This window comes from Pan paniscus, chromosome 3 (assembly GCF_029289425.2).
Source record: "Pan paniscus chromosome 3, NHGRI_mPanPan1-v2.0_pri, whole genome shotgun sequence".
NCBI lineage: Eukaryota > Metazoa > Chordata > Mammalia > Primates > Hominidae > Pan > Pan paniscus.
In genome coordinates this window covers 188,252,589-188,267,674 of record NC_073252.2, presented here as the reverse complement: position 1 = coordinate 188,267,674, position 15,086 = coordinate 188,252,589, and positions in this window count along the sequence as shown.

Genomic DNA, 15,086 nt, shown 5'->3' with positions numbered 1-15,086 from the left:
TTAAACTAAAGAGCTTCTGCACAGCAAAAGAAACTATCAACAGAGTAAACAGACAACCTAAAGAATGGGAGAAAATTTTTGCAAACTATGCATCCAACAAAGGTCTAATATCCAGCATCTATAAGGAACTTAAACAAATTTACAAGAAAAGAAAACATGAGTTTTCAAGTCTTAATTGTTACTGTAAATGTAGTTTCCCTTGAACACACAGAGTGAAGAGTTGCAATCCTTTGAAACATTATTATCTCAGTAAAGAAATGATTTTTATAATTGTAGTTTTACTTTACCATAAGAAATAAGATAAGATAGCTGTGAGTGTGGAGAAGAAGGATTTATTGTTTCAAAAATAAAGAAATTTATACTGATGAGAAGAAAGCCAAGGAGAAACCATCAATAAAAGCAACACAACACAACTATCCATTCATTCACTGCAAAGTTCAGATAAGCTATGTAGTTCTGGGCTATATACCTAATAAACAGTCCGCTTTGTAAGGATACCTCGCCTGACATCCCTCTCCTAAAAATACACGTATGTGTATTTTTATATATAAACACATATATATAATACATTTGATACATATAAATAGTAAAATATAGAGAGAAGAAACATGCATATAGTTTGTTTCATTTTAGGGTTAGAATGGGCAAGGACAATTATGTCAACATAACATGATATTTTAAAATAGCTTGTATAATAAAGCATATTATATACCTTTAGATGATATGTATCCTTTGCTGGATAAAATTATATCTACACATATTTATAATATCTTAATTTCTAATTTATTCCATGCACTGTGGAACATCATAACTTTTTCATTCTCATATCTATACAAATACCTAACAAGTTAATAATGACAAACTAATTATCTCTGTGCCAATAAATTAAAGGGCTCATGATGACAATATAACTGATCTAACAAAGATATTTTAAAAATAGATTATTTCATCTTCCAAATACTCAGCTTAGTACTCAATAGTTATGTGTGCAGCCTTATTTCTGGACTCTCTATTCTGTTCCATTGGTCTGTGTGCCTGTTTTTGTACAAATACCATGCTGTTTTGAGTACTGTAGCCCTGTAGTATAGTTTGAAGTTGGGTAACATGATGCCTCCAGCTTTGTTCTTTTTGCCTAGGATTGCCTTGGCTATTTGGGTGCTTTTTTGGTTCCATTTGAGTTTTAAAATTGTTTTTTCTAGGCCGGGCATGGTGGCTCATGCCTGTAATCCCAGCACTTTGGGAGGCTGAGGCAGGTGGATCATGAGGTCAGGAGATTGAGACCATCCTGGCTAACATGGTGAAACCCTGTCTCTTCTAAAAGTACAAAAAAATTAGCTGGGTGTGGTGGTGGGCACCTGTAGTCCCAGCTACTTGGGAGGCTGAGGCAGGAGAATGGCATGAACCTGGGAGGCAGAGTTTGCAGTGAACTGAGACCACACCACTGTACTCCAGCCTGGGCAACAGAGCAAGACTCAGTCTCAAAAAAAAAAAAAGTTGTTTTTTCTAATTCTGTGAAGAATGTCATCAGTAGCTTGATAGGAGTACCATTAAATCTGTAAATTTCTTTGGAGAGTATGGCCATTTTAATAATATTGATTCTTCTTATCCATAAGCATGAAATATTTTTCCATTTGTTTGTGTCATCTCTGATTTTTTTGAGCAGTGTTTTGTAATTCTCATGGTGAAGCTCTTTTGCCTTACTGGTTAGCTGTATTCTTAGGTATTTTATTATTTTTGTGGTAAATGTGAATGAAATTGCATTTCTGATTTTGCTTTTGGCTTGGCTGTTTTTGAACACAATTTATTTCTAAGTAATTCATTTTTCAAAAAGAATCACAATGGAATTTTTAAAATTTGAACTGAATAATGAAAATACAATAAATATAGTATTTATGGTGTGTTGCTGCAGTCATACGTGCAGGGGCATTATTATATATGCATATATTTTTTAAAAGAAAAGATGTGTATCAATAACCCAAATATCCATTCCAAGAAAGTTAACCTACAAAAAGTAGAAAAAATAAATAATAAAAGCATAAATTATTTTTATTTTAAAATTTAAAAAATCAAAAAACCAAAAATGATTATTTCAAAAGACTGACAAAATTGATACTACATTTTCAAGACTGATCAAGAAGGAAAGAAGACAGAGACAAATAACCAAAGCCAAGAATAAGAATACCACTCTATGGATGCTACAGTCTTTAAAAATATTGCAATATGACATTTTATACAAATTCCATGCCAAAATTTGTAATTAATGTTAATATTTTTTATTAAATACAAAATAAGAAAATAACTACCAAAAGGCTAGCTAATAAAGCAAGAATATCTTAATGCTCCTATATCTATTAAACAAATTACAATTACAATTAAAACAGTTGCTGTACCAATTATTATTGTATCTAGCTCAAAAATCACTCTTCTTTGGTCAACTTTCTGATGCTGGGACTCCGCAAACCATGTACTTGTTTCCCATCTGACTCCATGTCATGCTTTGACAATAAGGCATGCTACAAGGAGACTGTGAGGTTAAAGCAGGAGGGAGGGGTTTGCTCCTTCCTGTTTGAGTCGGCTTGCTGTGCCTACCATTTACAAAAATAGTTTGTCCCCATGGCAAGAGCTTAATCCAGGCTATAGTTTTTCCTGCAGCTGCAGAACTACTCTCATCATGCTCTCTCGGAGATAACGGCACCAGCATGCTGTCACCCTGTCTTCAAATTTCAGGGTCACAGACCTGTGGTGCTTCTTCTCTGAGTTCATAGAAACAACTAGTAGCCAAGATCCACTCTTTCCAAGAGGCCTGAGTTTCAGCTCCATAGGATCCCCTTACCCATTAGAGAAATTTCAATAATCCCAATGTCTTCCCTTTTATTCCCTCAGCCCTAGGGCTGGTAGTTTCTTCCTATAGTTGTTACTTCCCTGATAATGTAGAGTTCTCCTTTTATACTTTCAGACACCCAATTAACACCTATATACCAGGTTAATTCTTATACTAAATTCTGTCTGTTCAAATAACATGTGTTTCTTCTTTGCTAACTGTACCTGACCAATAAAACATTCCACAAAACAAAACAAAACAAGACAAAACAAAAACAAAACAAACAAAAAAAAACCCTACAGGTCTAAATGCCTTCACTTGTGAATACTTTGAAATATTTAAGAAAGAAACAAATTATTTTACATTAACTCAACTTGAGAAGAAGAAAAACCGCTTCTTTAGGGGGCTGAAGTAACAGAATTGTCAGGAATATCATCCAATATCCAAACTTTATTAATAATTCAAAGACAGCCAGGCGCGGTGGCTCACACCTGTAATCCCAGCATTTTGGGAGGCCGAGGCAAGTGGATCACCTGATATCAGGAGTTCGAGACCAGCCTGGCCAACATGGTGAAACCCCATCTCTACAAAAATACAAAAATTAGCTGGGCGTGGTGGTGGGCACCTGTAATCCCAGCTACTCAGGAGGCTGAGGCAGGAGAATTGCTTGAACCAGGTAGGCAGAGGTTGCAGTGAGCCAAGATCATGCCACCACACTCCAGCCTGGGTGAGATTCCAACTCAAAAAAAAAAAAAAAAAAAAATTCAAAGGCTACAGTCAGCTGCAAGACACAGATGAAGCAGGGAGAATTCCGAGACCATCAACATGATTTCCTAGGTTTGTTCACACTATTTTAGGAGGCACCCTGAGCCAGATACAACAAATGAAGACTGGACTACAAGGATGCATAATGACATTACTTTCAGAAAGGGAACTTGACTTGATCATGACACATCTTCAACTTTTACTCTGATAATTATGTAGATAACACTGATACTTTCCAGCTGCCTCTACCCAATAAAGTCATAACTTCCAGGCTGATTTAGCAGTAGCAAACTAGGTAGTTTCCTGCTAAACTAGATAGTTTCTTGCTAAAAGAATTCCACAGATGAAGACGCTTCACCTATTTTTAATAGCAAATACCATCAGGAAGCCCAATTATCATGTTTGCAAGGGGTTTGACTAGGTCATTTCTATCTAGCCTTCTATATTTTTCTTTCTGGCAGGATATCCATGAATTAGGGAGAATGGGTTTTAAACCAGCTGTTAACTCTTTTTGCCTTTTCACTTATAAAGTTAGCATAGATTCAACATGAAAGCCAGACAAAGATATAAGAAAGATAAAGTATGGGCCATTCACTCTCATGAACATAGATACAAAAATAATAAACAGTAACAAAACTGAAACAGTATATAATAATATATTATGAAAAATTAAGTGCAAGGTTGAATTAACAATTGGAAATCAATCACCAGATTAAGTAAAAGGAGAAATCATATAAATATCTCAATATATACAGAAAAAGCATGTGATAAAATTGAACACACTTTCATGATAAAATTCTTAGAAATGTAAGCATAGAAAAAAATCACTCAATCTGATAAAGGAATTTACCAAATATCACCAGCACAAGTTATAGTTAATGATACAATGCTGGAAACTTTCCCCTACTAAGATTGGAACATGCTTCCTTACAACACTAATATTTTCTTTTATTAGAAGGCCTGGCCAGTTAAGTAAAGATGGAACGCAGTCCACAGTATAATAGGAAGGGCATAGCTAAAACTGCACTTGGCCATAGTAGTGCCCCCACCCATACCTCCTTTCAAGGTAGAACTTGCTTTGAGGAGTGTCGTTGGCTGACAGCTACTTTTTGCTGTTTTAATTTCCACAGCAGTATTTACTCAAGCCACATTGTCGCCAGACTGTTCCGACTCAATAATCGACAACAGTGGCTGTGCAAGAGCCAGGCAATTCCTACCCAATGCGGAATTCCTCAAAGGGGAAATTTTTGCCATGGAACTCCCATCAACCTGGTAGAGACTTTCAGAGCTGCACTCCACCCAACTCTTCTTCCTTTCCCCTCTTCTTTCACCAAGCTACACTGGCATTTTGTTATGAAGACTTTCTCTGCCTACTACTGATCCCTTTCTCCATCCTCATTTTCCCTTTAGCATTTTCCTTCACAGATATTTCCCAGAGGAAAGATCTTAAAATTCTGCCATGGTTGCTGAATCACAGAATGCCTGAACTGACACTAATGCATGGCTTGAACACAAAAGTATTTGTGATCAAAATACTGAAAGCGGTACCAGATGTTTAGAGGTTATTAAGCATTGAAGAAAGTGTAACATGTATGCAAAGGAAAATGGGGATAAAATTTATGCTTAGTAGTTGTTGGAAGGATGGGGAGAGCTGAAGTTGTAATACTATGCTTATGAAGAAGAAAATATTCATTAAGCTTGCAACAAAGGCTGTGAGGGTAAAAAGTATTTCTTCGAGAAAAAAGTAATCAAATATTTTATTTAATATTTATGCAATATTAATATATAAATCCAAACTTTCAGATTTCTAAACTATCAGCCAAATAAAACAGATCACTCTTAGGGAAACAGGAGCATAGAAGAGCAGGGTGACACCATTTTCAAGCCAACTCCATCTGAAAAATAGCAAGGCACATTTCTTGCAGTCATGACCCATGGTCACAAGATGTTTATGGCTAAGGCAAAAATTTAGTGATGCCTGTGAGGACAAACTCTTATGACAGCAGAATGTTCAGGTGTCTCAATATCGCATAACAATATATGCTTTGAAGATATATTAATGCTTTCATGTACTTATGCCCTAAAATGCCAAAAATAACTTGCTTTAAATCAACAAAGTACTAAATTTTGTCACGCTGTCAGCCCACCCGCATGGAGACATAACTTATTTTTTTATATAGGTAAGACCCCTATTTAAGAACAGTTTAAAACAAAGAAGAGGCATTCCTCCTCTTGCTTTCTGAGGACACCCTATTGTGCATCTGAGTAGGTTTCAATAAACTACCTTTTCCCACTGGACTCTGCAACTCGCTTTGAATTCCTTCCTGCAGAAGATCCAAGAACCATCTCATGGGGTCTGGATTGGGACCCCTTTTTCCAGCAACGTCACTCCTGCTGACTTTGGTCAACTCAGTAGAGATAACAATAAATCACAGAATTATGTATTCACATTGCCTCTTTCTTATAATTTGGATTACTATCACAAGGAAGAGAAATATGCAGTCAATAGAGGCTGTGTCTTTAATTCCTTAATATGAACCTATTCCACTCCTACCCTATGTTTAGATCTGGCTAAACAATAAATATTTGTGGTCTCAATTTCACAAATAAAAAATATACCCTAGCTCTCATATGTTGTTTCTGCCTATTTTTTGTCTTGATTTTTTTCCTCTTATACACAATTCACACTTTATACACTGTACAGTAAGTCTGTAATGTCAGAAGTTTCTTGGAAACTGCAACTTTAAGTGAAATGACCCATAATGAAATCGATTTTACCATAGATAAATGGATATAAACAAGAGTTAAAATCATGTGGCATAGTTTTGGTACAAAACATCTAACTTCTAAATGAAGACCATCCAAACTCCACACACACAGTGGCTCTGTCCAGGAATCAGCTTTTTTCTCAACAACATTATAACGAAACAATGTTGAATGAAATGATGTTATTCATGGACCTGCTATACTATATTCTTATTTTTCTCACAGTCATTATACTCTCCTTATTTTGTAATCTGCTATTTCCTACCTTATGAAAATAGGGTTGACCAATATATTTGCCATAAAAAGCTTTGTCATTATGGCCAAAAAGGACTGATACCCTGGAAGCAGATGTCACCAGAAAACAAATCAATGCTAATTAAATAGCTTCTTTCCTTTAGACAGAACGTGAATCATTTCTTCACCAAAAAGATCCAAAGCAATACCTGCATGGATGAAAGTAAAAGAAATCTTGCAATGAAGCCCAAGGTAAGTTACCCTGAGGTTTACTAAGTAGTTTTGGAAGACTGTGAAGAACACCATTTAAGTATACTTAACTCATGAACATACATTGCCTTGTTTCCATAAAACAAAAACTTTTTGGCTCCAGAATTTCATATGAAATGATTTTGGTAATTAAATTCCAAGTGAAATTTTTGAGTTTATATGCACTCTATTGTCAACACTCCTGTATTTTTCAAATGCGAATTCATGATTTCTCAAAATTCTAAATGGGGGGAGCAGTTAAGGGTCCATAAAGGTGGTAGTTGATCTTTAACCTGATATTGATACCAAACAGATAGAATGAGTGATGTTAACAACTTTCAATAATTCAATGTTTAACTATTATTCCCAAATTTAAAAAAATATTGTCAGAGTCACATAATTACTGCTCATCACACAGAATTGTTCAATTTTTCTATTACTCTGTTCTGCATGTCATGGTTCTTAACCCTTGGGAAAAACAATGTGCGTGAAAGACCTAATATCTACACAAAGCCAATAGCAGAATGAACACCATTCATTATTCCCAGTCCTGCTAATTTGTTTCATTCCTAAAGATAAGAGCTATTTATAACTATGTGTCTTGAGATGTAACGACAAATCTAAAAAGAAGTAAATCTGTCTGTGTTTCTTATCCTGTGAAGCTGCTGAGGATGAAACCAACTCCTATACCGGTAGGTAGGATGCCCACTCTTTAATTCTCCAGCATCAGGTTGCATAATTATCCCCCCACCCGCTTTTTTATTAATATTTTGAGATGAGGTTTCACTCTTGTTGTGCAGGCTGGAGTGCAGTGGTGCGATCTTGGCTCACTGCAACCTCTGCCTCCCAGGTTCAAGCGATTCCCCTGCCTCAGCCTCCCAAGTAGCTGGGATTACAGGCATCTGCCACCATACCCAGCTAATTTTTGTATTTTTAGTAGAGACGGGATTTTGCCATGTTGGCCAGGCTGGTCTCGAACTCCTGACCTACCTCAGGTGTTCCACCCGCCTCGGCCTCCCAAAGTGCTATTATTCCCCCGTTTTTGCTCCCCACAGCCTACTTCTTTTACTTTCTCCATTATATTTTGTTAGCTCACTTATTTGAATAATTTTCACCCAAGTTTCTTATATTCTTCTGGTCTTATTCTTACAGTTAAAATTGTATTACAAGATGACCACAGAATATTCTTCAAAAGTACTTGTATTTTTGTGAAAGTGGTATGTGAAGGACTTTGAATCTTCTATCTCTTTTCTCTCTGAAGATTAGGATCATAAAAATAATGTCTGTGTACTGGTTATTCCATTCCTACTTACATAAGAAAAAGCATACTGGCTTTATTTTTGCCAGAGGAATTCAATCACTGCTCCCAATCTGAAAAACTCTAGGTCTCTTTCCTGAATATCATCAAAATTATAATAATAGATAACACATATTTAGCATTTACTGTATGCCAGAGCACTTTCTGATGATCCTTGTTTCACCTCATTTAATCCTCAAAACAGCTATGTGAGGCAGTAACTCTTAGTATCTGTTACAGATGAAGAAACAGAGGCACCATGCAGGTCAGTAACTCACCCTAGAACGCAGCTAGTAAATGGAGGATCTGATGATGCAAACACAAACAGTTGGCCCCAGTGCTCTGTCACATTGCATTATACTGTGTATTGGAAGTTGCATCTATATAAATTTTCCTTTTCCCTCCATCAAGTTTGATACATCTCGTTTTTAAATTTGAAATACAATAAATGATACTTGTAAAGTAGATTAAATCAAGTTGGGGAAAAACATACATAAAATTATTTAAAATCCCACTACCTACAGAAATTTAGAGTAAATGTTGAATATTTGCTCATACAAAAGGATATTTGATCCCCTTAACATAAAAAATTTATACTGTATAACTATTTCTTTGATTTATTGATGTTCTTTCCATCCTAATTAACATGGACTTAAAAATCATTAGTAAAGCCTACATTGTATGAATTTATCCATTTACTTACCTCATCAGTCCCTCATTTTTGAAAAATGTTTCCATTTACAATGATAGAGAATACTCATAATCAAAGTAAACTGACTTTACAAATACTGTTTTTCCATTTGTCTGCTTATTTTCTTACAATTAATTCCATGAGATTAGATTGCTATGTCAGTTAAAAGACTGTTTACTTCTATTACTCTTTTGCTCTCTGGAAAGACAGCACACTTCACATTCTCATCAGCTGAGACTGAGAAGCACTGCTTCCCAATCCTACAGCATCAGGCAGGTTTAATCGTGTTCTGTTCATGAAGTACTATAAAAATGGAACCTAGTTTCTAAATTTGGACTAAACTTAAAAGGCCTTCTTAATCTCCAATTTTAAAAGTTAATTTATAAGTATTTTATTAAAATTTTATAATCATACTTTTATATTTAAGCTTTCTTAACATCTAGAACTTATTTTGCTGTAAGATTATGCTAACACATTAACAAATCTGTTTTCAATGTTGAATAACATGTTGAACAACTATTGAATCCTATCACGTCTTAAAAATCCTTCATTTTCCTACATAATTATAATGCTTTCTTTTTCATACACTACATTTTCTAATATGTATCTAATTCTTCATTATTATTATTATTATTATACTTTAAATTTTAGGGTACATGTGAACAATGTGCAGGTTAGTTACATATGTATACATGTGCCATGTGGGTGTGCTGCACCCATTAACTTGTCATTTAGCATTAGGTATATCTCCTAATGCTATCCCTCCCCCACCCCCCACCCCACAACAGGCCCCAGAGTGTGATGTTCCCCTTCCTGTGTCCATGTGTTCTCATTGTTCAATTCCCACCTATGAGTGAGAACATGCGGTGTTTGGTATTTTTGTCCTTGTGATAGTTTACTGAGAATGACGATTTCCAATTTCATCCATGTCCCTACAAAGGACATGAACTCATCATTTTTTATGGCTGCATAGTATTCCATGGTGTATATGTGCCACATTTTCTTAATCCAGTCTATCATTGTTGGACATTTGGGTTGGTTCCAAGTCTTTGCTATTGTGAATAATGCCGCAATAAACATACGTGTGCATGTGTCTTTATAGCAGCATGATTTATAGTCCTTTGGGTATATACCCAGTAATGGGATGGCTGGGTCAAATGGTATTTCTAGTTCTAGATCCCTGAGGAATCGCCACACTGTCTTCCACAATGGTTGAACTAGTTTACAGTCCTACCAACAGTGTAAAAGTGTTCCTATTTCGCCACATCCTCTCTAGCACCTGTTGTTTCCTGACTTTTTAATAATTGCCATTCTAACTGGAGTGAGATGGTATCTCATTGTGGTTTTGATTTGGATTTCTCTGATGGCCAGTGATGGTGAGCATTTTTTCACGTGTTTTTTGGCTGCATAAATGTCTTCTTTTGAGAAGTGTCTGTTCATGTCCTTCGCCCACTTTTTGATGGGGTTGTTTGTTTTTTTCTTGTAAATTTGTTTGAGTTCATTGTAGATTCTGGATATTAGCCCTTTGTCAGATGAGTAGGTTGTGAAATTTTTCTCCCATTTTGTAGGTTGCCTCTTCACTCTGATGGTAGTTTCTTTTGCTGTGCAGAAGCTGTTTAGTTTAATTAGATCCCATTTGTCAATTCTGGCTTTTGTTGCCATTGCTTTTGGTGTTTTGGACATGAAGTCCTTGCCCATGCCTATGTCCTGAATGGTAATGCCTAGGTTTTCTTCTAGGGTTTTTATGGTTTTAGGTATAACATGTAAGTCTTTAATCCATCTTGAATTAATTTTTGTATAAGGTGTAAGGAAGGGATCCAGTTTCAGCTTTCTACATATGGCTAGCCAGTTTTCCCAGCACCATTTATTAAATAGGGAATCCTTTCCCCATTGCTTGTTTTTCTCAGGTTTGTCAAAGATCAGATAGTTGTAGATATGCGGCATCATTTCTGAGGGCTCTGTTCCATTCCATTGATCTATATCTCTGTTTTGGTACCAGTACCATGCTGTTTTGGTTACTGTAGCCTTGTAGTATAGTTTGAAGTCAGGTAGCGTGATGCCTCCAGCTTTGTTCTTTTGGCTTAGGATTGACTTGGCGATGCGGGCTCTTTTGTGGTTCCATATGAACTTTAAAGTAGTTTTTTCCAATTCTGTGAAGAAAGTCATTGGTAGCTTGATGGGGATGGCATTGAATCTATAAATTACCTTGGGCAGTATGGCCATTTTCATGATATTGATTCTTCCTACCCATGAGCATGGAATGTTCTTCCATTTCTTTGTATCCTCTTTTATTTCATTGAGCAGTGGTTTGTAGTTCTCCTTAAAGAGGTCCTTCACATCCCTTGTAAGTTGGATTCCTAGGTATTTGATTCTCTTTGAAGCAATTGTGAATGGGAGTTCACTCATGATTTGGCTCTCTGTTTGTCTGTTATTGGTGTATAAGAATGCTTGTGATTTTTGTACATTGATTTTGTATCCTGAGACTTTGCTGAAGTTGCTTATCAGCTTAAGGAGATTTTGGGCTGAGACAATGGGGTTTTCTAGATATACATTCATGTCGTCTGCAAACAGGGACAATTTGACTTCCTCTTTTCCTAACTGAATACCCTTTATTTCCTTCTCCTGCCTAATTGCCCTGGCCAGAACTTCCAACACTATGTTGAATAGGAGTGGTGAGAGAGGGCATTCCTGTCTTGTGCCAGTTTTCAAAGAGAATGCTTCCAGTTTTTGCCCATTCAGTATGATATTGGCTGTGGGTTTGTCATAGATAACTCTTATTATTTTGAGATACGTCCCATCAATACCTAATTTATTGACAGTTTTTAGCATGAAGGGTTGTTGAATTTTGTCATAGGCCTTTTCTGCATCTGTTGAGATAAACATGTGGTTTTTGTCTTTGGTTCTGTTTATATGCTGGATTACATTTACTGATTTGTGTATATTGAACCAGCCTTGCATCCCAGGGATGAAGCCCACTGGATCATGGTGGATAAGCTTTTTGATGTGCTGCTGGATTTGGTTTGCCAGTAGTTTATTGAGGATTTTTGCATCAATGTTCATCAAGGATATTGGTCTAAAATTCTCTTTTTTGGTTGTGTCTCTGCCCGGCTTTGGTATCAGGATGATGCTGGCCTCATAAAATGAGTTAGGGAGGATTCCCTCTTTTTCTATTGATTGGAATAGTTTCAGAAGGAATGGTACCAGCTCCTCGGTGTACCTCTGGTAGAATTCGGCTGTGAATCCATCTGGTCCTGGACTCTTTTTGGTTGGTAAGCTATTGATTATTGCCACAATTTCAGATCCTGTTATTGGTCTATTCAGATTCAACTTCTTCCTGGTTTAGTCTTGGGAGGGTGTATGTGTCGAGGAATTTATCCATTTCTTCTAGATTTTCTAGTTTATTTGCATAGAGGTGTTTGTAGTATTCTCTGATGGTAGTTTGTATTGCTGTGGGATCAGTGGTGATATCCCCTTTATCATTTTTTATTGCATCTATTTGATTCTTCTCTCTTTTTTTCTTTATTAGTCTTGCTAGCAGTCTATTAATTTTGTTGATCCTTTCAAAAAACCAGCTCCTGGATTCATTAATTTTTGAAGGGTTTTTTGTGTCTCTATTTCCTTCAGTTCTGCTCTGATTTTAGTTATTTCTTGCCTTCTGCTAGCTTTTGAATGTGTTTGCTCTTTCCTTTCTAGTTCTTTTAATTATGATGTTAGGGTGTCAATTTTGGATCTTTCCTGCTTTCTCTTGTGGGCATTTTGTGCTATAAATTTCCCTCTACACACTGCTTTGAATGTGTCTGGTATGTTGTGTCTTTGTTCTCATTAGTTTCCAAGAACATCTTTATTTCTGCCTTCATTTAGTTACGCACCCAGTAGTCATTCGGGAGCAGGTTGTTCAGTTTCCATGTAGTTGAGCGGTTTTGAGTGAGATTCTTAATCCTGAGTTCTTGTTTGATTGCACTGTGGTCTGAGAGACAGTTTATTATAATTTCTGTTCTTTTACATTTGCTGAGGAGAGCTTTACTTCCGACTCTGTGCTTAATTTCGGAATAGGTGTGGTGTGGTGCTGAAAAAAATGTATATTCTGTTGATTTGCGGTGGAGAGTTCTGTAGATGTCCATTAGGTCCACTTGGTGCAGAGCTGAGTTCAATTCCTGGGTATCCTTGCTAACTTTGTGTCTCATTGATCTGTCTAATGTTGACAGTGGGGTGTTAAAGTCTCCCATTATTATTGTGTGGGAGTCTAAGTTTCTTTGTAGGTCACTCAGGACTTCCTTTATGAATCTGGGTGCTCCTGTATTGGGTGCATATATATTTAGGATAGTTAGCTCTTCTTGTTGAATTGATCCCTTTACCATTATGTAATGGCCTTCTTTGTCTCTTTTGATCTTTGTTGGTTTAAAGTCTGTTTTATCAGAGACTAGGATTGCAACCCCTGCCTTTTTTTGTTTTCCATTTGCTTGGTAGATCTTCCTCCATCCTTTTATTTTGAGCTTATGTGTGTCTCTGCATGTGAGATGGGTTTCCTGAATACAGCACACTGATGGGTCTTGACTCTTTATCCAATTTGCCAGTCTGTGTCTTCTAATTGGAGCATTTAGTCCATTTACATTTAAAGTTAATATTGTCATGTGTGAATTTGATCCTGTCCTTATGATGTTAGCTGGTTATTCTGCTCATTAGTTGATGCAGTTTCTTCCTAGTCTCGATGGTCTTTACATTTTGGCATGATTTTGCAGTGGCTGGTACCGGTTGTTCCTTTCCATCTTTAGTGCTTCCTTCAGGAGCTCTTTTAGGGCAGGCCTGGTGGTGACAAAATCTCTCAGCATTTGCTTCTCTGTAAAGTATTTTATTTCTCCTTCACTTATGAAGCTTAGTTTGGCTGGATATGAAATTCTGGGTTGAAAATTCTTTTCTTTAAGAGTGGTGAATATTGGCCCCCACTTTCTTCTGGCTTGTAGAGTTTCTGCCGAGAGATCCGCTGTTAGTCTGATGTGCTTCCCTTTGTGGGTAATCCGACCTTTCTCTCTGGCTGCCCTTAACATTTTTTCCTTCATTTCAACTTTGGTGAATCTGACAATTATGTGTCTTGGAGTTGCTCTTCTCGAGGAGTATATTTGTGGTGTTCTCTGTATTTCCTGAATCTGAATGTTGGCCTGCCTTGCTAGATTGGGGAATTTCTCCTGGATAATATCCTGCAGAGTGTTTTCCAACTTGGTTCCATTCTCCCCATCGCTTTCAGGTACACCAATCAGACGTAGATTTGATCTTTTCACATAGTCCCATATTTCTTGGAGGCTTTGTTCATTTCTTTTTATTCTTTTTTCTCTAAACTTCCCTTCTCGCTTCATTTCATTCATTTCATCTTCCATCACTGATACCCTTTCTTCCAGTTGATCTCATCGGCTCCTGAGGCTTCCGCATTCTTCATGTAGTTCTCGAGCCTTGGCTTTCAGCTCCATCAGCTCCTTTAAGCACTTCTCTGTATTGATTTTTCTAGTTATACATTCATCTAAATTTTTTTCAAAGTTTTTAACTTCTTTGCCTTTGGTTTGCATTTCCTCCTGTAGCTCAGAGTACTTTGATCGTCTGAAGCCTTCTTCTCTCAACTCGTCAAAGTCATTCTCCGTCCAGCTTTGTTCCATTGCTGGTGAGGAACTGCGTTCATTTGGAGGAGGAGAGGTGCTCTGCTTTTTAGAGTTTCCAGTTTTTCTGCTCTGTTTTTCCCCATCTTTGTGGTTTTATCTACTTTTGGTCTTTGATGATGGTGATGTACAGATGGGTTTTTGGTGTGGATGTCCTTTCTGTTTGTTAGTTTTCCTTCTAACAGACAGGACCCTCAGCTGCAGGTCTGTTGGAGTTTGCTAGAGGTCCACTCCAGACCCTGTTTGCCTGGGTATCAGCAGCAGTGGCTGCAGAACAGCGGATTTTTGTGAACCGTGGATGCTGCTGTCTGATCATTCTTCTGGAAGTTTTGTCTCAGAGGAGTATCCGGCCATGTGAGGTGTCAGTCTGCCCCTACTGGGGGGTGCCTCCCAGTTACGCTGCTCGGGGGTCATGGGTCAGGGGCCCACTTGAGGAGACAGTCTGCCCATTCTGAGATCTCCAGCTGCATGCTGGGAGAACCACTGCTGTCTTCAAAGCTGTCAGACAGGGACATTTAAGTCTGCAGAGGTTATTGCTGCCTTTTGTTTGTCTGTGCCCTGCCCCCAGAGGTGGAGCCTACAGAGGCAGGCAGGCCTCCTTGAGCTGTGGTGGGCTCC